This window comes from Bos mutus, chromosome 27, assembly GCF_027580195.1.
Source record: "Bos mutus isolate GX-2022 chromosome 27, NWIPB_WYAK_1.1, whole genome shotgun sequence".
Classification (NCBI taxonomy): domain Eukaryota; kingdom Metazoa; phylum Chordata; class Mammalia; order Artiodactyla; family Bovidae; genus Bos; species Bos mutus.
The window spans coordinates 21,481,829-21,505,158 of NC_091643.1; the positions used below are offsets into that span (position 1 = coordinate 21,481,829).

At 43.6% G+C, this 23,330-nt stretch overlaps 1 protein-coding gene and 1 long non-coding RNA gene across 4 annotated transcripts in view; one reads left to right on the forward strand and one right to left on the reverse strand.

The window, feature by feature from the left end:
• Positions 1–351: 351 nt before the first annotated feature.
• LOC138985938 (uncharacterized) lies at positions 352–4,425 on the reverse strand. The gene is made up of 3 exons (XR_011462866.1): positions 4,373–4,425; positions 1,266–1,363; positions 352–709 (listed from the first exon to the last, which is right to left on the reverse strand). It is a non-coding gene; the product is annotated as an uncharacterized lncRNA (long non-coding RNA).
• The window catches only part of TRMT9B (tRNA methyltransferase 9B (putative)), a 73,486-nt gene continuing 53,318 nt past the window's right edge, over positions 3,163–23,330 (forward strand). For 2 of the 3 annotated variants that reach the window (XM_070364204.1, XM_070364206.1), the window contains exons 1-2: positions 3,163–3,689; positions 4,351–4,501. The gene's annotated coding sequence lies outside the window, so the exon portion shown is untranslated. Of the gene's footprint in view, positions 3,690–3,777; positions 3,990–4,350; positions 4,502–23,330 lie in introns of those variants that run through there. The other variant, XM_070364205.1, reaches the window with a different exon arrangement.

Here is a 23,330-nt window from a genome sequence, read left to right on the forward strand (position 1 = left end):
AAAAAAATATATAGAAGAATGTTACAGTGAAAATTGTATCACTCAGAGAAAATCACTATTATCATTTTGGTATACTTACACAGTATTTTTCCTGTACACATATGTGAACATATGATTTACCTAACCTAAAATCTATTCAAAATGCTTTTTAACTTAACATTTTATTGTATTTCCAGGTCATTAAATTTATCTTCAAAATCGTGTCTCTGTATTTTTCTACATGCTAAATGTTCTAGTTTTTATATGACACATTTTCTGTTGTTTGAACTTTACTTTTTATTTTTTTACTCTTTATTTTCCTACCATGAAAATAAGGTCACTTTCCCACTCCATATCTATTTGAGGCTGAAAACAAACAATAGATTAAAAAAATCAGACTTGAGATTCTGTGTCTTTTTTTCAAAAGTGCTTCTTTGAAAAAGAATTACATAGTAGCATTGCTGCTGCTGCTGCTAAGTCGCTTCAGTCCTGTCTGACTCTGTGTGACCCCGTAGACGGCAGCCCATCAGGCTCCCCCGTCCCTGGGATTCTCCAGGCAAAAACGCTGGAGTGGGTTGCCATTTCCTTCTCCAATGCGTGAAAGTGAAGTCGCTCAGTTGTGTCCGACTCTAGCGACCCCATGAACTGCAGCCTACCAGGCTCCTCCGTCCATAGGATTTTCTAGGCAAAAGTACTGGAGTGGGTTGCCATCGCCTTCTCCGTAGTAGCACTACAAAAAAAAAAAATGATAAAATAAACTAGGAGACATGTGTCACTTACTGTTCCAGTGAAAGACTGATTCCCAAAAATGACAGGATCACAAGCAAAAGATGTTAAAAAGCAACACAGCAGAAATGAAAAGAAAGGGGATGCAGAAACAATGCTCACACAATTACAGAGATGGAGAGGAAGCAGGGAAATGACCCAGAGGGTGGAGGATGACACAGTTTCCAGCAGGGCAGAAAACACAAGGCTATTTTACTTCCTCAGCAAATGTTTTGAACTATACGGAAGGTGAAGGGGCTGATGCTGGTGAGAACAGTAAACTGTTCGTACATAGAAGAACTTCTGCCATAAAGAATGTTCTTGATAATGCTACTGGGATTACAAAAAATTCACCTGTCACCATGCTGACAAAGGAAACAGGATGCATTTAGAGAGAGACGATCCATGGATTTGCCGTAATGGAACAATAGCCAATAGCTTAAGCGACAGTGGGTTGTGATGAGTGTTTGTTGTTATTTTATTCAATACTTTGCAATATAGAAACATATCAAGTCACTTACATGTAAAAAATAGATGCATATGTTCATTCAACAAAAACTCTGAACACCTCCCCACATACAGCTCTGGGCTACATATTGAGGCTGAGTCGGCCAAATTCCTGCAAGGAGAGAGATTAGACACGTGAACTTTCATGACAGTCTGTACCTATCCTCCCTGGGACCGGTTTCAGTTTGGATGACATATTTCATTTTTGGTATCTGTGATTATTTGATTAATGTTTGTCATCTCACCTTTGTATTACGAGGGTAGGAATTTTATCTGTTTTGCTCACCACTGTTTTCCTAGCATAGTGCCTGGCACATAATAGATGTTCAATGAATATTTGTTGAAAAAAAAATGAACAAATACTTTCAAAAGTTGGTGATAAGTGTTATAGGAGGTACATAGATAAAGACCACTAAAGTCTCAGGACAGGGTGATTAGTTCCAGATAAAAGCTAAAAGTTTTCAAAGAAGAGATGGTTTTGAAAGTCAGGACATGGAATTAAACAATATAATCACATAGGTGAGAAGGAATAGGACATAAACAAGTAAAATAGAAACAGTTAGAAGGGAGGGAAGTAGGTAAATACAAGTATTGCAAAGATTGATGGTAGATGGTGGCTGCCAGTGGGATACGGAGGGCCAGGAGAAGCAGAGTTTGTGAAACCAGGGCAGTGGGAGGATGGGATTGATAGAGAAATGCAAAGAGAAGCTGGATGAGGTCATGGAGGGCACAGGACCTCAGATTCAAATGTACTGCGGTCACTCTGCAGGGGATGTCAAGCAAGCTGCTGGCAATATGGGTTGGGAGGTTTATGCAAAGACCAGCTCTTGAGACACCTTCACAGAGATTCTGCTTGCAGTCATCAAAATGGATGAGGCTGTCCAGGGAAAGAAGATAGAGAAAAGCAGAGAACCAGGACAGGTGCTTGAGAAAGACTGAGATTTTTGGTAGTGTTATTTTTTACATAGTTCAGGAAAAGGGAGAGGCCCATAAAACCCATATATATGTGCAGTTTTGTCTCCCGCTGCCCTTTTAGACACGACTGAAGTGACTTAGCAGCAGCAGCAAGGAACATGGGCGGAGGAGCCTGGTAGGCTGCAGTCCAGGGGGTCGCTAAGAGTCAGACACAACTGAGCGGCTTCACTTTCACTTTTCACTTTCATGCATTGGAGAAGGAAATGGCAACCCACTCCAGTGTTCTTGCCTGGAGAATCCCAGGGACGGTGGAGGTCTATGGGGTCGCACAGAGTCAGACACGACTGAAGCAATTTAGCAGCAGTAGCAGCAGCAAGGAATACCCGAGTATCCAGTATGGAGCCCTCGTCCAAGGACACAATGCAGCTCTAACTCTACTGAATGGAAACAAAAATGAGCAGTGGCACTTCTGTGGGCTGGCATTCTGGGCAAGAAGAACATGTACCATCAGACTCATGATTCTTCCCCTTTTAAATGCCAAACGGAGTTTATATAAAAAGGAAATGTCAACTTGATTACCCTTGGGCATTAAGACAGAGATGCCCAAGCAAAGTTTCCCAATATAGTAAGTCACTAGAAAACTATTCCAGAATCACAAACTGTATCTGCTGAGCTCCTCTTGGTACTGCCTTAAATAACATCATCGAGGTGTTATATGAGAGGTGTAGTTGGGTCCCCACAGAAAACCGTGCCTGGAAATACAACTCAACTCATCTCTGTCCCATGGGGTCAGGAGTGTCATACTCAAACACAAGGAGGGGCAGAACAGTTACTCAACATGTTATTTTTCCAATATCGGGTAGCCGCATTTTTAAGTCATAGGCCTCTGAAGATTAAGTTGTTGGACCAGGCGAAGGACCTGATAGAAAGTAGCTAGCCCTACTGTTACAGAAGCGGGGGACTGGGGAGGGAGGAATCTGTGTCCAACTTGCCGCAGAAACTTTCAACCTAAGTTCCATCCCTTCTTCTGACTGACGCTACTTGGATGGGTCTAGTCCGAAGGCCATGTGAGTGAAAAGATCTGGAGAGAGCGAGCAGCGGCACCTGGGACTGAATCCCTCTGATCTCCGGTTTTGCCAGATACCCAATGGGGACCTTTCGGTGGCAGAAGGTGGTTGCCAGGATCAAATGAGAAAAGACGCGCTGAAACGTCACGCTGCTGTCACCCAGGTACGGCGTTGCTGCGCTCCAGGTGTGCTCGCCTCGGCCTGGCCTCCCCACGGAGGACGGGCCGCGCCGGGAGACACCGACGAGAAGAGGCAGGAAGGTCACCCCGATCTCCCGGCCAGGCGGCGCGGCAGAGCCTCACTTCCCGGGCGCGTTCGGGCGGGGCGTTCCCAGGGGACCGGGCCGAGAGGCGGCACTCCCCGGGCTCCGCTCTGCGCCCGCCGCCGCCCTCCCGGCCCGGAGGCGCCGCTGACCCGGGTCCCCAGGCCGCCGGAGCTCGCGCGCCGCCCGGAGAGGTGAGGGCGGGTCGGGGAGGCGGGGACAGAGGTGGGGGCGGGGAGCCGCGTTGATCGTCCGGAGGCCCGCGAGCCCCGGGAAGCCCGCACCCGGGCCGCGGCTGGGGAGGCGTTGGCGGGGCGACGGCCCCCGGGCTCTGCCCCAGGCCTCCGGGGGCCGCGCCGCAACTTCTCTTTGGAAGCCCCGGGCGCGCGCGGGCGCGCGATGCCACTCGGCCACGCGCGTCCCCGGAGCCCGGCTCCCGCGCGCCCTCCGTCTATTTTGTTTTCCCCCCATCGCGTTCATTCTCACACTCTAAAGTAGGTCACCGGGTGGAAGTTACACCCGGCGCAGCCCCTGGCTTTGATGCAAAGGCAGCTTTTCCGCCTCGGCTCCGGGGAAGGGCGGGGGGTGCGAGAATGCATTGGAACTATTCGGTTTCGTAGTGCTGCCCGCCCCCATACCTCGCGGCCAGGACCAGCGACCGTGGCGTTGACCGTGGTCCGCAGAGGTGGGAGGCGGGGAGCCTCCCTTCCACCCTAGTTGGGCCGGCCCCGCTCCTGCCCTCCCCGCCTGGATCCGGAGGAGGGGGCGCGACAGGTCGCCTCCCGAGCTCTAGGGCGCCCGCGTCCCGGGTCTGACCGCCTGGGGTGAGTGCCTGCTCTTCCGCTGTCATTCCAGTCGCCGAGGGTGACCTGCTTACCTTGAAAACTTAGACGTGATCCGAACAGCGAAGCCTGACGTGCAGGAAGGGACTGCGGGGATGGGCTTCGGATGTGACAGCGGATAAATCAGAACCCGGAGCTGCAGGAGACCTGTTTCGTATCTAAAGGTGAAAAGTAATTTGTGTTTTCCTGGAGTACATGTGTATCTTTCCCTTTGGAAGCTATCACTTGGGAATTGATTTTTAACTAGCTGGAGGCAATAAACGAACATAACTTGAGGCCAGAAAGTTTGTCAGGGAATATTTTTTAGTTGATCTGGAAAAACTTATTGAAATAGTCCAAGCTGATGTCAAAAATACAGTTTAAGAAAGAATATCAAAACGGGATTGGCAGAATTTGTGTAGTATTTGCTCTAAATGTCCTTACATATTATTTGAGTTCTTCGTGATAAACATTCTAAGCGTGCGATGCATAGAAACAGGGTACGGTTGTGAACAACTACAGCACAGATGAATCTTTATATTGGTATGTCTGCATGCATTTAAATGTACACGGAGTATTTCCTGGGGGCGAAAAGCTAGAACACAGCTATGTCATTTGAGTTTAAGGTTACTGGCAATAATACAGGTTAACAGTTGGCTTTTAACTCCTTGTTTAAGGAGCTGAAGTACTATTATTCATGTGACTCATTAGCACAGCGAATCCTTGACATTTCTGACTGATGACCGGTTAATCTGTCTTGAAGTTTAGGAAGGAAAAATTGTAGGTTTTTCTGTCCTGACGCCCGGCTGGAAACGCAGTATGAAGGAGTCTCCAGGGATGGTGAGGGCTGCTCTAGAGTAGCTCAGAGGGAAAGATCATTTGAAGAGAATGAAAGCGACTCCCTGGTGGCCCCTGATTGCCCATAACTTCTTTTAAAGTGGACCTTGACAGGTTGGAAAGGATCTCCTCACCAAGGAAACTGCTCCAGAGAACTGCTTTCTTAATGCATTCGGTCAGGTTTGAGAGGCGGGTTCTCTATAGACCCTTCTCTTAGTTCAAAAGAAATCCTTTTTCTAGGAAGATTCAATTAATGAAATGATGTTCTTTGGAAATACTTTGTCCTTTTGTGTGTCTGTCTTCGTATAGCAAAAGCATCAAGGTTTTAATAAGATTTTACTTACTGGAGGGATGGGAAATGAAAAATGCTATGTTCTCATGGTTAACTCTGCCTTAAAGCAGAGGGGCAGTGGTGGGGGGAGGGGTGCTTTCCCAATACATCTTAACCCTCTGTGTACCTATATCTTCTAAAGCCAAATCCTAAGGGGATTAACAGGACTGTAAAGAAGGTATTAATACTTTCAGTATTTCTGATAGGTGGATACGGGGATATTTATATGCATTCCACTTGTAAAGAATTCACATGCGCCTTTAGAGAACGTGTGTCCAGAATCTGAGACACATTATGATGGACAATTATCAGCACTACCTCGAGGAAGGCAGAGGGCCAGACAAGCTTGGCAATAAACAGGACCTCCGTGCTGAGGAAGAAATGCAACTAAATCCTGTGTTTACTGCATGTTGATGTTCCGATTCGTATTTTAAATGGGAGCTGAATCAGCTCTCACTGTGATTTAGCCCTTCTATGAAGTATCGTTGCGATTAAGCTGTCAGCACTTGCCTGTGCAGTCTTATGCTTTTAAGCGTAGATAAATTAGGACGCGTTCTGAGGAGAGTGGCAGGAAGGGATGAAGACTGTGTGGTGATTTACTTAAAGACAGACAGAAGGAACTAAATATGGAGGCTGATTCTGGTGCAGCTTAGTTGGTGGTCAGGCTGGAAGTGTGGGTGTGCTAATCGACCCACCGAACGTCCCTTCGCCTGTGTGATTCTCCTTTCTTGATGTCATCAGACAGCCTGAACCTCTAGCTAAGAAGTGTCCTAGAGGAGTTGCACCATTCACTTTGGGTACTCACTTTCCAAACAGAGAAACACTTGGAGTTTGAGCTCCATCACCTGGACTGAATTGCCACATTTCCTCATCTGTGAAATGGGAATAATATTTCGTAACTAAGGTGGTGCGTGCATGCATGCTAAGTTGCTTCAGTGGTGTCTGCCTCTTTGCAACCCTATGGACTGTAGCCCGTCAAGCTCCTCTGTCTGTGGGATTCTCCAGGCAAGAATACTGGAGTGGGTTGCCATGCCCTCTCTTGGGGATCTTCCCGACCCAGGGATCAAACCTGCATCTCTTATGTCTCCTGCAATGGCAGGTGGGTTCTTTAGCACTAGCACTACCTGGGAAGCCCAACTAAGGTGGTAGTCGGGAGCAAATGGAATAACTGGTGTAAAATGCACATTGTGAGCTGTCTTACAAGAAAGAGAAATGGGTTAAATCTCATCTCCTAGGGCTGCAGAGGGGTTGCTGTGTAATTGATGGTAGAACTCAATATTTGGGTGACTCATTCTCCTGTCCTGGTTAACTTATTATACTTTTGTACAATACACTACAGGGTACAATAGACTCTTAGTAATCAGTGTTTGGGGGGGAATTAGAGGCTTATACTGTCAAGCCTGTATCTCCTCCCCCATGGACAGACCACCGGCTTATCTAGCTGAATGAAGTTATGTGTGGTGATTCTGAGAGGTAATGATGAGATAGCAGGGAGAGGAAGGAGATGAAATTCTAAAATCAAATTTAAATCTTTTATAAACTAGCTTCTGTTAATGCCATTAAAGTGTGGTTCTCATAAAACGATAAGAGTCCATAGTTTTCCCCTGGGCAGGTACATACTTAGAAATGGAGTAGTTGGGGCTGAAGCAGCAATATGACTCATGCAGGGTTTTATTTGTTGAGCATCCCTAAGTCACCTGAGACACCATGCTAAAGCCTTCAGGATGCAAGAAAAGCAGATGTAACCCCTCCTGGAAGCATGGCTGCTGGTACTACACAGGTAAACCTATCGTTATACCTGTGCTGAGTGCTATGCAGGAAACACGTCAAGGGAGGAGACAGGGAATTTGACCCGTGGAGGGAGGGAGGTCAGGAACGTGTGCTTTAGGAAGTGATATTGGGGTTGGGAAGGATTAAAGCCCAGTGAACAACACCTGCAGAGACTCTGTGTGCTTCCTGTGTGCAGGTTTCCTGATGAGGAGAGAGCGAGCAGCAGAGAGAACAGATATCTTTGCCGAGGGGGGGCAGTGGTGTGGGAGCGGGGCTTGAACAGCAAGCTGGGCTGGGAGACACGCTTGCTTTTCTTTTACATTAAGAATTACATCTCCATAGAATCTTAATTGTTTTGTGTAAACAGCTTAGGATTTGTTTTTCTTACAGATCACTCTACTGAATTATAAAAAACATACTGACAATCTTTTTTTTTTAAGCTGCCCAGAGCCTAAGCCAATATTTACCATAATTGACTAGTTTGTCAACTCTTTGCATTATTAACTGTCTGACTTTAAAGCCATCTGGATTCATTTCCTTTTTAAAAATCTAATAGATTTTTGTTTAGAATACATATTTTGTATATTTTCAGCTGCATGCATGCGGGCTCAGTCATGTCCAACTCCTTGCAATTCCATGGACTCTAATTTCCAGCTACTAGACTTCTTTTTATCTATCTATCAAGAGAAAGAACACTATGTATAGATGGACTTGCCAGGTGGCGCTAGTGGTAAAGAAGCTGGCTGCCAGGGCAGGAGATTTGAGATATGGTTTCTATCCCTGGATCTGGAAGATCCCCTGGAAGAGGACACGGTAACCCACTCCAATATTCTTGCCTGGAGAATATATGGACAGAGGAGCCCAGCGGGCTTCAGTCCATGGCGTCACAAAGAGCTGGACACGACTGAAGTGACTTAGCACGCACACGTGTATAGGATAGCTGGAAATAAACAAAATATATGTATTTATCCAGTTTGAATCTACCTATTCAAGAGCTGATGGATTCACTTGATTTCTCCTGTGGAAAGCGCCCCTGCATCTGCATCTGAGACCCCGTGAGCCCAGCTCTGTGACACTAACAGGTCGGACTGGGCAGTGCCACCCAGGCCAGGTCACGTGAGGAAGCTGGCAGAGAACTGTCACCAGTGCCTGGTTTTATTTGGTTTTTTATTTCCTCTTCTCTTCTCTCTTCCCTTCTTTTTCCTTCCTCTCTCCCCTCTTGTTATTTTTCCTTTCATGTTTTTCTTTTTTCCTTTTTCTCCAAAATGTCTCATGACTATTTCTAAGCCTTTATGCTGTGGCCTCATCCTTGGGCCCTAAGAGTGGTGCCCAGATTTGGGGAGTTCTTGGTGGCAGGGCCTGTGACTTCTCCCTGGTCCTTAAGGAGTCACTGTGGAGGTCATTTTCCCTTTCGTGGTTCTCTCCAGGCTTTACCTGCTGTCCTGGGCACTGAAGGCTGTCCTCTTTCCTTTCTCTTGTTTTAATATCATGGTGCAGATAAGAGAAACTATCCCAGCTATTTTAAGCAGAAAGGGGTTTCATATGGGAAGTAGGTGCTCACAGGAAGGCTGGAAGGAAAGGCTGCTGCTGCTTAGAGAGGAGAGGCTGCAGGCTGGACTGGAGGGGTGAGCCCCAGATAGCTCCACGGAACTGGCGTCCTAGGGTTGCTGCCATCATCGCCCAAGTCCGGAGGCTGGAAATTGGAGCTGCTGCCTGAGCTGCTGACATCAGAGCTCACTCTCTGAGCTGTGTTCAGTGATCAGAGAAGCTGCTACAAAGCACCACTCCACGCAGGAAGCTAGTAACAGAACCTGGTTACCAAGGACAGAAACAGAACATCTTCCTTAGATACCCTCTACCTCGCTTCTCATCCAGGTCCTCTCACTTGTCAGAACCTAAGCTGTGCCCAGAACCCTGGCTGCAAGGGACTCTGGGAAATGTAGCTGATGGTTCTCCAGCCTAGAGACAGAGGAAGGCACACCTGGAGGAGACCAGAATGGATGCTGTGTCACACTCCATTTCCAAAGCTTACTGGAAACAGATTTCATCAGAGACTTAGCTAGAATATTTCATTCAAAGCAGAGAGATGATATATTGTAAGAATCAAAAAAGGATCCAGTTGCTAACCAATTTGCATTTCAAGCAGATGGATGTTACAGTCATTACAGATGAAATTGCTAGAAAAAGCATCAAGCAAATAAATCACTAAAATTCCTAAGGACCTACCCTTTCCTGTGGTGGTTCTATTTGAATATGAAATAATCTTCTTTTGTTTCTGTTTTGTAATTGAGGTAAAATATCAAGAAAATGATTTTTAAAAGCTCCTCCCCACTCAAGTTCCAGAAAGCCTATCTACTTAATGAATAGCAATACAAAGGAGGAACTAGGGTTTGATCAGGGATATAATAGCTTCTGGAAGACTGGTTCTTTCATTAAATGAATTATCTGTGTGGCTGTGTTTCTATTGAATCTTTCTTTGCTCTGGAACTTTAATTTTTTTTTTCCTTAGAGGATTAAATAGAGAAATGTCCTGTTAATTGGAGATTAAAATAAGAGTAGGCTTGAATTCACTCTAATTACTTATTTCATACTCTAAGTCTTGTCAGATTTTTTTTTTGAGTTATTAAAGTAAATATGATTGAAAGTGAAAGTCACTCAATCATGTCCAACTCTTTGTGACCCCATGAACTTATATACAGTCCATGGAATTCTCCAGGCAAGAATACTGGAGTGGGTAGCCTTTCCCTTCTTCAGGGAATCTTCCCAACCCAAGGATCAAACCCAGGTCTCCCACATTGCTGGAAGATTCTTTACCAGCTGAGCCACAAGGAAAGCCCAAGAATACTGGAGTGGGTAGCCTATCCCTTCTCCAACAGATCTTCCCAACCCAGGAATTGAACTGGGGCCTCCTGCATTGCAGGCAGATTCTTCATCAACTGAGCTATCAGGGAAACCCTGATTTGAAGATCAAATATGATTCGGTCTTTATAATTCCTAAGTAACACATTATCATTTATTTGTACTCAGAAATTATATTATCACATCTAGGAATTAAGTCTTGATTATTGAATGAAATCATTTTATATTTGCTTCTGATATTTGAACCTTAAAATTAGAGAAGAGTAGCTGAGGGAAATGGAGTTACTTAGTGAATTTGTTAGTCTAATACATATATAATTTCTAATTGATTTTCATGTCTCAAAAGGTGAGAGTTCATTCAGAGATCTGCTCTGGTAGGTAATGAAAGAATTTAAATGCAGAATTATAAACGCTGCCTGGGATAAACCACACTATCATATTATACATCCAGTGGTGACAGCAAGAGTTTAGCCACTCGGCCCCTCGTCACCATAAATAAACACATCAAAATAAAAACAGTACTCTTTCTCTGTAAACGCAGCTTCAGGACAAATGCATTCTCTTCCACAGTGAGCCCCCATCTAAGCCCATTTAGAGTATATTCTCAGGGAGGAGCTGGTTGAATCTAACCTTAATCGGATTCACTGTGAGGAACAGTAAGTGGTATTCACCTTTGTAAGTTACAGTAACACACAAATGACCTAATTCCAGCTTTCCCCCACCCTCCTCTTTTTCTCTCTCATTCCTATTTGAGTAAATATTCAAGAGAAAAACCTGGTTTTTTCCTCCCTCTGGGCTATAAGCATGATGAGTTCTTGTCTAGCTATATGGAGCTTAAAGATTAAGTTGTAGGACACAACTCTGTTGTTTTTTTTTTAAGATTGAAAATCAAAATGGTCTTTTGATTTGCCAAGTGTATTATAGAGCAGAAGAACATCCAAGTCTTAAATCACTGGTTAGATCACTGATGTGCCAAATTGAATCAGGGATGTGGGAAGAGAGACCATGGGGTTGTGATACATTTTTTAAGGCAAAATTTATATGACACACCCACAACTAACATCATACTAAACATTGAAAACGGAAGGCTGTCCCTCTGAGATCAGGAACAAGGATGCACACTCTCACCACACTTATTCAACATGGTATTGAAGAGAATTAGGCAAGAAAAATAAATAAAAAGCATCCAAATTGAAAAGGAAGAACTGTCACTATTTGAAGATGACATGATTTTATATACAGAAAATCCTAATGACCCCACCACAAACTATTAGAAATAATAAACTATTAGAAGTAAAGCCTCAGGGTGCAAAGTCAATACATAAAATTGGATTTTGCATTTCTATACACTAGTAACAAACTAATATTAGTATTATGTGCTGCCAAAGGGCACACTAACAACACACTAGCAGAAAGAGAAATTGAGAAAACAATCCCATTTATAGTCACAACAAAAAGAATAATATCATCTAGCAAGGAAGTGAAAGACTTGTACCCTGAAAACTATAAGACATTACTGAAAGAAATCAAAAGAAGACAAAAAAACCCTGAAAAATATTAGATGCTCATGGATTGGAAGAATTAAAATTGTTAAAATTTACATATCATCTAAAACAATCTACAGGTTAAGTTCAATACCTATCAAAATTTCAACATTTTTCATAGAAATAGAACCAAAACCCCTTAAATGTATTTAGAGCCACAAAAGATCCCAAATAAGCAATCCTGAGAAGAAAAGAGTAAAGCTGGGTTTGATTTTAAATTATACTATAAAATTATACTGCCTGACTTTAAATTATACTATAGAAACATAGTAGTAAAAACAGCATGGTATTGGCAGAAAAATAGACACACAGATCAATGGAACAGAATTGAGAGCCCAGAAAGAAACCTACACACATATGGACAATTAATTTATGGCAAAAGAGCAAAGAACATACAAGGAGAAAGGATAGTCTCTTCAATAAATGTTCTTGGAAAAACCAGACAGCCACATGCAAAAGAATGAAATCATACTAGTCTTAAACCATACACAAATAGAAACTCAAATTGGATTAAAGACTTGATGTAAGACCTGAAACCATACACCTACTAGAAGAAAACACAGGCAGTATTCTCTTTGCAGTTGGTCTTAGTAATGTCTTTCTGGACATGTCTCCTCAGGCAAGGGGAACAAAATCAGCCATGAAACAAATGGGACGACATGAAACTAAGAAGCCTCTTCCCAGCAGAAGGAACCAGTAACAAAATGAAAAGACAGCCTAACAAGTGGGAGAAGATATTTGCATATCGTGTATCAAGTAAGGGGCTAATATCTAAACAAAATACCAAAAACTTCTACAACTCAACAATAAAAAGCCAGACAACCCAATTAAAACACAGGCAGAGGAGCTGAATAGACATTCTCCCAGAGAAGACATGCAGATGGCCAAGAGGCACATGACAATATATTTAATATCACAAATTATCAGGGAAATGCAAATCAAAGCCACAATGAGGTATCACCTCATGGCGATTAGAATGCTGCTGCTAAGTCGCTTCAGTCGTGTCCGACTCTGTGAGACCCCATAGACGGCAGCCCACCAGGCTCCCCCATCCCTGGGATTCTCCAGGCAAGAACACTGCCATTTCCTTCTCCAATGCATGAAAATGAAAAGTGAAAGTGAAGTTGCTCAGTCATGTCCGACTCTAGCGACCCCATGGACTTCAGCCTACCAGGCTCCTCCGTCCATGGGATTTTCCAGGCAACAGTACTGGAGTGGGGTGCCATTGCCTTCTCCAGGCCATTAGAATGGCTATTACCAAAAACACAAGAAATAGCAAGTGTTGGAAAGGCTGTGGAGAAAAGAAGCCCACATATACTGTTGGTGGGAATGTAAACCAGTGCAATCACTTACAGAAAACAATATGAAGATCCTTCAAAAAATTAAGAATAGAACTACCATATGATCCAGTAATTCCACTCCTGGATATTTACTTAAAGAAACAAAAACACTAATTATAAAAGATATATACACCATCACGTTCATTGTACTACTTACAACGGCTAATACATGGAAACAAAGGCCCACTCTGTCTATGGATGGATGGACAAAGAAGGTGTGGTTTATGTACATAACGGAATATCGCTTAGCCATAAAAAGATGCAATCTTCCATTTACTACAACACTGACCCTGAACATATTATGGTAAGTGGAATAAGTCAGATGGAGAAAGACAAATACCATGTATTTTCACTCTTACGTGGAATATAGAACAAAACAAAATAAACGAACAAACCAAAATTTAAAAACCACAAACAAACATACAGGTACAGAGAACAGAGAAGTGGTTATGGAGTGGGTGATGGGAAACTAAACTTTTAGCGGTGAGCACACTGCAGTGTAGACAGAAGTCAAAATATAATGCTGCACATGTGCAATGTATATAATGTTACAAACCAGGATTACCTCAATTAAAAAAAAAAGAGGCTTTTAGTGTTTAAAGCAGTAAAGAGTTCGTGAGAATGGAGGGCTGCTTTTGGTACTTCAGTCATTGTTCGGCAAGTAATCAGTAATTTTTTTTAAATGTGAAGAGGGCCATCAAGGAAAGGGGAACCTCATTCTGATCAAGGATTTCAGTCCTATGACCACACGAAATTGAATTCAATTCCAAGAATTGGCTTGGAAGCAGATTTTACCCCAGAACCTCTAGCTGACAGCTCACCCTGGCTGATTATCTTGGTCTCAGTCTTAACCATAGTAGGAGCGGAAAACTCAGCCATGTTGTGCCAAACACCTAACCAACAGAGTTATGAGCAAATAAATAAGTGTTGTTTTAAATTAAAAAATAAAAATACTGGAGACTGTAGCGTTCTCCAGGACACCTTGTTTATAATTAGAGTGATTCTAGAAAATGCAGGCATGTTCTAAATGTTAAGACGTTTTAAAACGAAGATGGCAATACAATGATTTATGCGATCACAAAATAGAACCAGGGTGATCATGTGACTTACTGTTCAACCTGGGGCACTTCTGAGAGCAAAGAGCGGGGGCACTGCGGGTAGATGGTATTATATTGTGCTTCATTTTATTCCACTTTGTGGATTTTGTCTTGCCTACAAATTGAAGGTTGGAAGTAGCCCTGCATCGAGCAAGTTTATCAGTGCCATTTCTCCAACACCATGTGTTCACCTTGTGTCACTTTTTGGTAATTCTCACACTATTTCACACTTTTTCATTGTTATTATATTTGCTATGTTGATCTGTGATCAGTGATCTTTGATGTTAACTACTGCAAAAAGATTAAGACTCATTGAACGCTGAGATGACAGTTGGCATTTTTAGCAATAAAGTATTTTTTAATTAAGGTACATACATTTTTTATACATAATGCTGTCGCACACTTATAGACTACAGTATATTACAAACATAACTTTTATTGTAACGGGAACCAAAATTTCACGTTCTTCACTTTATTGCCATATTTGCTTTATTGCGGTGGTCTGGAACCGAACCCACAGTATTTTCAAGGTCTGCCTGTATTAATGAGTGCCCTGGGGAAAAGAAGCGTGGGTGGGGACTGCCCCAGCAAGCTTGGACTTAAGATCTCACCCAAGATTAAGTGTTGTGTAGCATTATTGCATTAATTGTAATAGTGACTTTCATAAAACTTACCATTTTAACCATTTTTAAGTCTGTAATTCAGTGGCATTAAGTACGTTCATACTGCTGTGCAATCATCATCGTTCATCTCCAGAATGTTTATCATCTTACAAAGCTGAAACTACACCTATTAAACAGCAACTCCTCATTTACCTCTCCTCCCAGCTCCTGGCAACCACTGTTTCTACTTCCTGTTTCTATGAGTTTGACTACTCTGCTGCTGCTGCTGCTGCTAAGTCACTTCAGTCGTATCCGACTCTGTGCAACCCCATAGACGGCAGCCCACCAGGCTCCCCTGTCCCTGGGATTCTCCAGGCAAGAACACTGGAGTGGGTTGCCATTTCCTTCTCCAATGCAGGAAAGGGAAAAGTGAAAGTGAAGTCACTCAGTCGTGTCCGACTCTTAGTGACCCCATGGACTGCAGCCCACCAGGCTCCTCCATCCATGGGATTTTCCAGGCAAGAGTACTGGAGTGGGGTGCCATCGACTACTCTAGGTACCTTATATTAGTGGGATCACACAGTATTTGTCCTTGTGTGACTGCCTTATTTCACTTAGCAAAATATACATTGATGTTGTGGCATATATCAGAGTTGTACTTCTTTTTAAGGCTGAAGAGTATTTTTCTGTGGGTTTCCCTGTGGCTCGGTGGTACAGAATCTGCCTGCCAATGAAGGAGACGCGTGTTCGATTCCTGGGTTGGAAGATCCCCTGGAAGAGGAAATGGCAACCCACTCCAGTATTCTTGCCTGGAGAATCCCACAGACAGGAGTCTGGAGGTCCATGGGGTGGCAATAGAGTTGGACACGGCTGAGCGACTAAACAACACAAGTATTCTTCTGTATGTATATACACATTATGTTAATTCATTCATGTCTAAGTGGATACTTGAGTCGCTTCCACCTTTGGCAGCTGTGAATAATACTGCTATGGACATGGGTGTGCAAATATCTCCACAAGCCCTTGCTTCCAGTTCTTTGGGGTATATATCCACCATATCAATTTTTAAATGAAGTTAAAAATGGAAGGGGAAAAGAACATTATTTCCCATCAGGATTTTTTTCATTATACTTCTCCAGCATCACACTTTGTTGGGCGGAAGTCCAGCACTGTCTCTGCAGAATTCATCAGAGAAAGGAATCTGGGATCATCTAAACAAGCTGCCTGCTGATAAAAGCACCCAGGGTCTCGAAGTCCATCCTCACACAAGGAAGCTAGCTCTTCTGTTACAACTGTCATAATGCGCTGACCACAGATGTTTTTAAGAGAAAAGGCGTGGCATCTAGAATGGAGTCAGGGAACAGCCTCCAGCAGCACAAGAACCAGGGGATCGACAGCATGAGATCAAACAGAACTAGTCCACGTGACCAAAAACATAACACAGGGGACATGAACTTCCTGGAAACAGGCAACAAACCAACAGCCACCTGTTGGCTTGGAAGGTGAGATGAAACGAGACAGGTAGCAGAATGTGGTCCTTCTACATAAAGAGAAAAATATGCTTCCTTTGGCTGTGGAAGTAGGTAATAATGTCAAGTTAGGGGGCTTGAGATGGACATGTACACATTGCTTTATTTAAAATGTATAACCAACAAGGTCTCACTGTATAGCACATGGAATTCTGCTCAATGTTATGTGGCAGCCTGGATGGGAGGGGCGTTTGGGGGTCAAGGGACACATGTAAATGTAAGGCTGCATTCCTTCACTGCTCACCTGAAACCATCACAACATTATTAATCAGCCATGTGCTGTGCTTAGTCGCTCAGTCGTGTCCAACTCTTTGAGACCCCATGGACTGTAGCCCACCAGTGCTCCTCTACCCATGGGGATTCTCCAGCCAAGAATACTAGCCGAGTGGGTAACCTATCCCTACTCCAGGGGATCTTCCCAACCCAGAAATGGAACCAGGATCTCCTGCATTGCAGGCAGATTCTTTACCAGCTGAGCTCCCAGGGAAGCCCTGATTCATCACCTATACCCCAATACAAAATAAGAAAGTTAAAAACAAAAAACAAAACCCGATGCATCTGATCTCAACTTATTAGTCCCTTTACAGAAATTGTTGTTATTTACTCGCTCAGTCATGTCTTGACTCTTTTGAGACCCCATGGACTGTAGCCCGCCAGGCTCCTTTGTCTTGGGGGTTCTCCATATAAGAATCCTGGAGTAGGTTGCCATTTCCTTCTCCAGGGGATCTTCCTGACCCAGGGATCAAACCCGCGTCTCCTGCACTGGCAGGGAGATTCTTTACCATCTGAGCCACCAGGGAAGACCTTTATGGAAATAGAAGCGTTAAAATATGACCCTTCATTTGAAAAATTTTAACTTGGTTTCCATTGGGGGTTTATAGATCTGGACAGTAATACTGACATGTCTGGAACAAACAAGAAATTGCCGCATTTGCTGGGTGGGAATTGCTCCCTCTCTTGAAGTCTCATTGGCAGATACCAGCCTTCTGTGAAGTCAACCAAGAAATCTCATTCATCTGTTATAGCAGACTTGAAGAAACTTAATAAACTTTTGGTGATCAGTAGTAACTGAGCTTCAGAAAATACATCTACAGAAGTTACCTTCCAGCCAGAGATGATAGCTGAGAGCCCAACAGGTGTTAAGGAGCATTGAGAAAAGAGACTCAAAGTGAATATCTCATGGGCACCAAAAATGAACAGCATCCACAAGTCGGCTTGCATTAGACCGCACTTGTATTGCTGAGTACCAAAAAATTATCAGGCAAATCCACACAAAAACCTGCACACACATGTTTATAACGCAAACATCCCAAATTCACAAATAATCCAGAAGTCCTCCAATAGGTGGATGGATAAGCTGTTCATACAGTGCTATACTAGTCATAGTTGCTGCTGTCGTGTTTTTTTTTTTTGGCTGCAGCATGCACAACTTCCCTGACCAGGAATCAAACCCACGCTCCTTCCATTGGTGGTGTGGAGTCTTAACCACTGGGCCACCAGGGAAGTCCTGGAATATTATTCCATGATGAAGATATCTATGGAGCTACAGTAAGACATGGAGAAGGAACTTTAAGTGCATAATTGCTAAGTCAATAAACCAGGCTGAAAAGGCTAAATTCTATATATAATCCCAATTTTTTGACATCTGGGAACAACTACAAAGACAGTAAAAAGATCAGGGGTTTTTGGTGGGGAAAAAGAGGTGAATTAAGTGGACACAGAGGGTTTATGGCAGTGAAACTATTCTGCATGGTGTGTGGGTAATTGTGGATACATGACATTTGCATGTGGCAAAACCCACAGTACACAACAATACAAACTGTGAAGTCTACTACCTACTATGGACACTTAATAATGCATCACGATTTGCTCATCAGTTGTAGCCAAAGTTCCACACCAATGCATGCTGTTAATTTTTAAATTACCTAAATATTAAAAGAAATGTATTAATAGGTACTTCATGTGCTAGAGAAATGTAGACAATGTTACCTTCAGTAGGCCAGGAAACGGCATGTCAGGGAACATGGCTCAATTGAGGGAAATTAATAAATGAGAGCATTGCTGTCATTCCAGGCCCAGCTGAAACATTTCACAAGTGGCACTCACCCTAGGCACTGACATTTCACCCAAGCTCTTAGGAGATGAGGAGGATGTACTCAGTGAGACTTCTGAGCAAACTACTTCTTGCCATCCAGTTGAATATGGGTTAAAGAGTAGGACCAGAGCCCAGAGAATCCACTGACAGACAGGCCTGAAACCAGAGAAAAGGCTGCTTTTGAAGCTGTTAAGGCCATTCATCATCAAGGCCCTCCAACCTTCTACCATTAATTTTTCCTCCTGCAGACACTGCCTGGATTCTCCACTCTGGCTTTCCTTTGCAGGAAGCTCTTGAGGCTTTGCATCTAGTTGGCAGAAATGCAGACCTACCTTTTCTTGTTTTGCGAGCCAAGAATGTTATATTCCCACATGACCATGAAAAATTGGGCCAGACAATCTGCCATTCCCTTAAAAAAGCTACACAGACACACGTGCACATTCCTATGTATGCAGGAGATGTTTAAACCTCCAAGTGGAATGTTCAGCCAGATATTTTTAAAGTCATTTATGTTAGGTAATCTGTCTATTTTACTTGTTAAACTTTAGGCCTTTTGAGATGCAGTGGAAGTATGCGCATACAGGAGATGTTTATTCTCATTAAGATGATTATATTTTGGATATGTTGATGGTTTTATGTATAACATACCACTTTAGGATGACAGCAAATGTTCAGAAAGCAGAAGTTACTAGGAATCCCACTGTAAGTGCTGTTAAAAACAGAAAACTGCATTGTAGGCAAGGTACACCCTGTGGACTCAACTGTCAAGTTACAAAGTTTTAACCACATAGTTTGCTGCTCTGAATGATACCCAGGGTTTTGTGTATTATGATTTGTCCATTAAAAAAAAGGAAATTGAAGGATAATGGAATAATTTTTAAAATGAAGGAAAACTATGTATTTCGACACAGAAAATTTTCTTACAGGTAATAGTAATCATTAAAGCATTTATTCAGGTTATTGAATACTTTGTGTATCAATTACTTTAGTTAAAGCTGTGACTACTTTAGTTAGACCTTGGATTTGTTTATTTAAACTAGACCACAGTGTGGCAGGGTAGACCCCTGCACTTGCAGAATTAGTACAGGAAGGTTTTAGTCATTCAGAAACATAATTATATAGTTTTCTTTTATTTACACATTGGCTCTCAAGTATTTATAACGGCGTGCATTCTCACTGTGACCCAGAGCTTAAATAAACTTCACTCCACAGCTGACATTTCCCTCGCCTGACCATGCCAGCATCATGGTCTTCCCTCAACATCCTTACATCCTGCACCCATTTCCTTTCAAGTCTTCCTTAGCATCCTGAACCCTTCACTTGAGCAGCACTGAACTGAGGCTTCATGTTGGAAAGATGACCAGTGGCTTCAGAAAGAATATATTCTAGTCCACATACTAACAGTGAGTTCCCGAAGTCCCAGCAAAATGACCATCCTATGGAACTCAACCATAGTTTCTCTCCAGGATGGTGTTTCTCTGAAACCGAGTGATGGAAACAGGTGGCAGGATGACCCAAGAGACCTTGGTGATGGAGTGTGTCACACGGCAGCCAGGCTGTGATGGGTTGAGAGGAGACTGGAGGACAAGCAGACAGGTGGGATTCATGGACCCCTCTTGAAAAGGAAGGAGGAAGACGAGGGTAAAGCTTGAGAGCAGAGGCAGGGCCTGGCAGGGCTTGCCTTGTGTGTGGCTTTGTGTTTCTGTTTAAGCAGAGGGGGCTCCGTGTGTCTGCTGGCCGAGGAGAGGAGGCCATGGGCAAAAGCCAAAGGCCGGGACAGAAAGAGCGGTGAATGAGGCTGATGTCCCCGTAAAGACGGGATCCATGGAGGAGAGAGGCCAGCCTTGGTGAGGAGTCTGAGGATTCTGAAACAAAAGGGATGCATGAGACTGTGAAGCAAAAAGATGGAAATGGAAGAGGTCTGTCTGCATTTTCTTAGTGAAGTCGGGGCAGAGTTAGCCTGAAAAGGCACTGTTCTGTCAATATCCCTGACTGCCCAGGGAATTAAGATCCTGATGTAAACAATCAAAGTGAAAGCTTTGGTTTCATATCCATTTGCCCCCATCTGACCCTAGTTTTTTCGTGCATGAGCTGTTCAATGTCTCATTTTCTAACAGTTTAGGAGGCCATCAAACAAAGACCTGGTGAGGAAAGTACACTACTGCTTGGCCCTTCTAAGGAAAAGCCTACTTTTAAAAACTCAAGTCATTATTGTCCTTTTTGGGCTATTATTTAAAAACTATTTATCAAAAACATTGTATTTCATCTTTATTTTTCAATATTTCACATGTCCATGTCATTGGAATTGTACACCTTGGGGGGCTTCCCAGGTGGCTCAGTGGTAAAGAATCCACTGCAAAGCAGGAACCGCAGGAGACGCGGGTTTGATCCCTGGGCCAGGAAGATGCCCTGGAGGAGGAAATGACCACCCATTCCAGTATTCGTGCCTGGAGAATCCCATGGACAGAGGAGCCTGGCAGGCTACAGTCCATGGGGTCGCAGAGCTGGACACCACTGAGTACGAGTGAGTGAGTTCCCGTTCATGACAGACACATCATCGCCTTTCCTGGTAAAATAAGTGTGCATGTCACAAAATAGTGTCTTAGCATGGGCTGGCATGACCAAGTACCACAGACAGGGTGGCTTAAACAATAGAAATATGTTTTCCCACAAGGTTCCAGCTGGTCTGATTTCTGGTGAGAGCTCCCTTCTTGCTGGCTTGCAGACAGCCTCCTTCTCCCTGTGTCATTATCTGACCTTCCTTCTGTGTGCACGTGGAGAGAGACCTCTCTGGTGTCTCTACCCTGCTGGATCAGGACCATACTCTTATGACTTAATTTCATCTTAATTACCCCCTGATAGGCCCCCTCCAAGAAGGCAATGGCACCCCACTCTACTACTCTTGCCTGGAAAATCCCATGGATGGAGGAGCCTGGTAGGCTGCAGTCCATGGGGTCGCTAAGAGTCGGACACGACTGAGCGACTTCACTTTCACTTTTCTCTTTTCATGCACTGGAGAAGGAAATGGCAACCCACTCCAGTATTCTTGCCTGGAGAATCCCAGGGACGATGGAGCCTGGTGGGCTGCCGTCTATGGGGTCGCACAGAGTCGGACACGACTGAAGCGACTTAGCATAGCATAGTATAGCATAGGCCCCCTCCAAATACAGCCACGTGGAGAGTCAGAGCTTTAACATGTGAATCCTGCAGGAGACATGGACATTCCGTCCATGAAGATGGCACCCTGGATTCCATTAAGTGCTTACCACCATTACCAAGATATCTTGCCATCAGTGCTTTATGTTAAATCTTCTGTCTTACTTAATTTTTAATTTAGAATCAAATTGTATTTGTTTATTTTTTTAAAGTAAATTATGATGAAACTGTGAAGGGTACAAATGGTATTTATAGTTTTCAATTAGAAATAATAAACAGAGCTTCCTTATAGGCTTACTGCTGAAGAAACCAACATTGTCATAAAATGGAATATGAAAACTGAAAAAACTAAACTTTCCAAAACAGTCTGGTTTATTCTGGGCACAGACTTAATAACTCTTGCTGCTAGGAGAAGTACAATTTACTGCCATAGGAAAGCTGAAAATGTCAAACATATTGTTATAAAATACAATGCAAGCTGCCTGCAAATTAGACGTTTTTTTCTTTTTTTTTTCAACTGGCATATTTCCTCCTTCTGTGCAGCTTTTATAGCTGTGGCCCTCGCTTTGAATTGAATGCTTCAGCGTGTGATGTAAACATTCAAACCCCGTCACGCACTGGCTGGTTTTCAGAGGTGAGGGCTGCTGCACACAACAGAGGGCATTGCAAGGTCTGAGCTATTAAGAAGGAGCTCAGTAGAAATGAGACAGAACTAGCACTGACATGAACACACAGCCAGGAGCTGAGGTCAGCGAGCTCTGGGTAAAAAAAAACGAAGTTTGACAATCAGAGGACCGGCGCCCAAGGACTGAGCAGGAGGCAGTAAGCCTTTCTTAGCCCCCAGATCGTAACACAGAACCAACACAGTACAGATGTCATCAAACTGGTTCATCTAAAACACATGCCTCTAATGACCCAAATGTTTTTTTCTTCCTGTTTTAGGTAGGCTTCCAACAGGTTTAGTTGTTTGATCTCTCTTAAACGCCAAGCCAATGAAGAGCAGCAAATTAGAAAGGAGGAGAGAGAGAGTGAAAAGTGCCCACAGCAGTGCAGGGCAGAGAAACAGTCAAGATGCCACTCAGCATAAATGCAGAGGTTCTGTTAGCATTGCTGGATGCTGGAGGGCACTGCTGCTCTACTATGAACCTGAAAGGGAAAGTCGATCAGTCATCTCCGGCCCTCTGCGACCCCATGGACTGTATAGTCCATGGAATTCTCCAGGCCAGAATACTGGAGTGGGTAGCCTTTCTCTTCCCCAGGGGAATCTTCCCAACCCAGGGATCGAACCCAGATCTCCCGCATTGCAGGCGGATTCTTTACCAGTTAAGCCACAAGGGAAGCCCAAGAATTCTGGAGCGGGTAGCCTATCTCTTCTCCAGAGGATCTTCCCGACCCAGGAATCAAACCAAGGTCTCCTGCCCTGCAGGCGGATTCTTTACAAATGCATTATGTAGTCTCTTTAGAAAGATATAATGGAATTCCCTGGTGGTCCAGTGGCTAGGACTCCATGCTTTCACTGCTGAGGGCATGGGCTCAATCCCTGGTCAGGGAACTAAATTGTGGGGAAGCTGTGGGGAATGGCCAAAAAGAAAAAAAACATAAAAAGTACGTGGCATATTAGAAATATTTCCCCAGAAGTGATTAAATAAACAATATCTTGGTAACAAAAAGGATCAACCTCAGATACTTCTAATGTTCAACTATATGACCCAGGTTTTTGTTTTTTTTTTAATTAAAATTGGTCTAAATTTTGAGTTCAGTTCAGTTCAGTTTCTCAGTTGTGTCCGACTCTTTGAGACCTCATGGACTGCAGCACGCCAGGCTTCCCTTGTCCATCACCAACTCCCAGAGCTT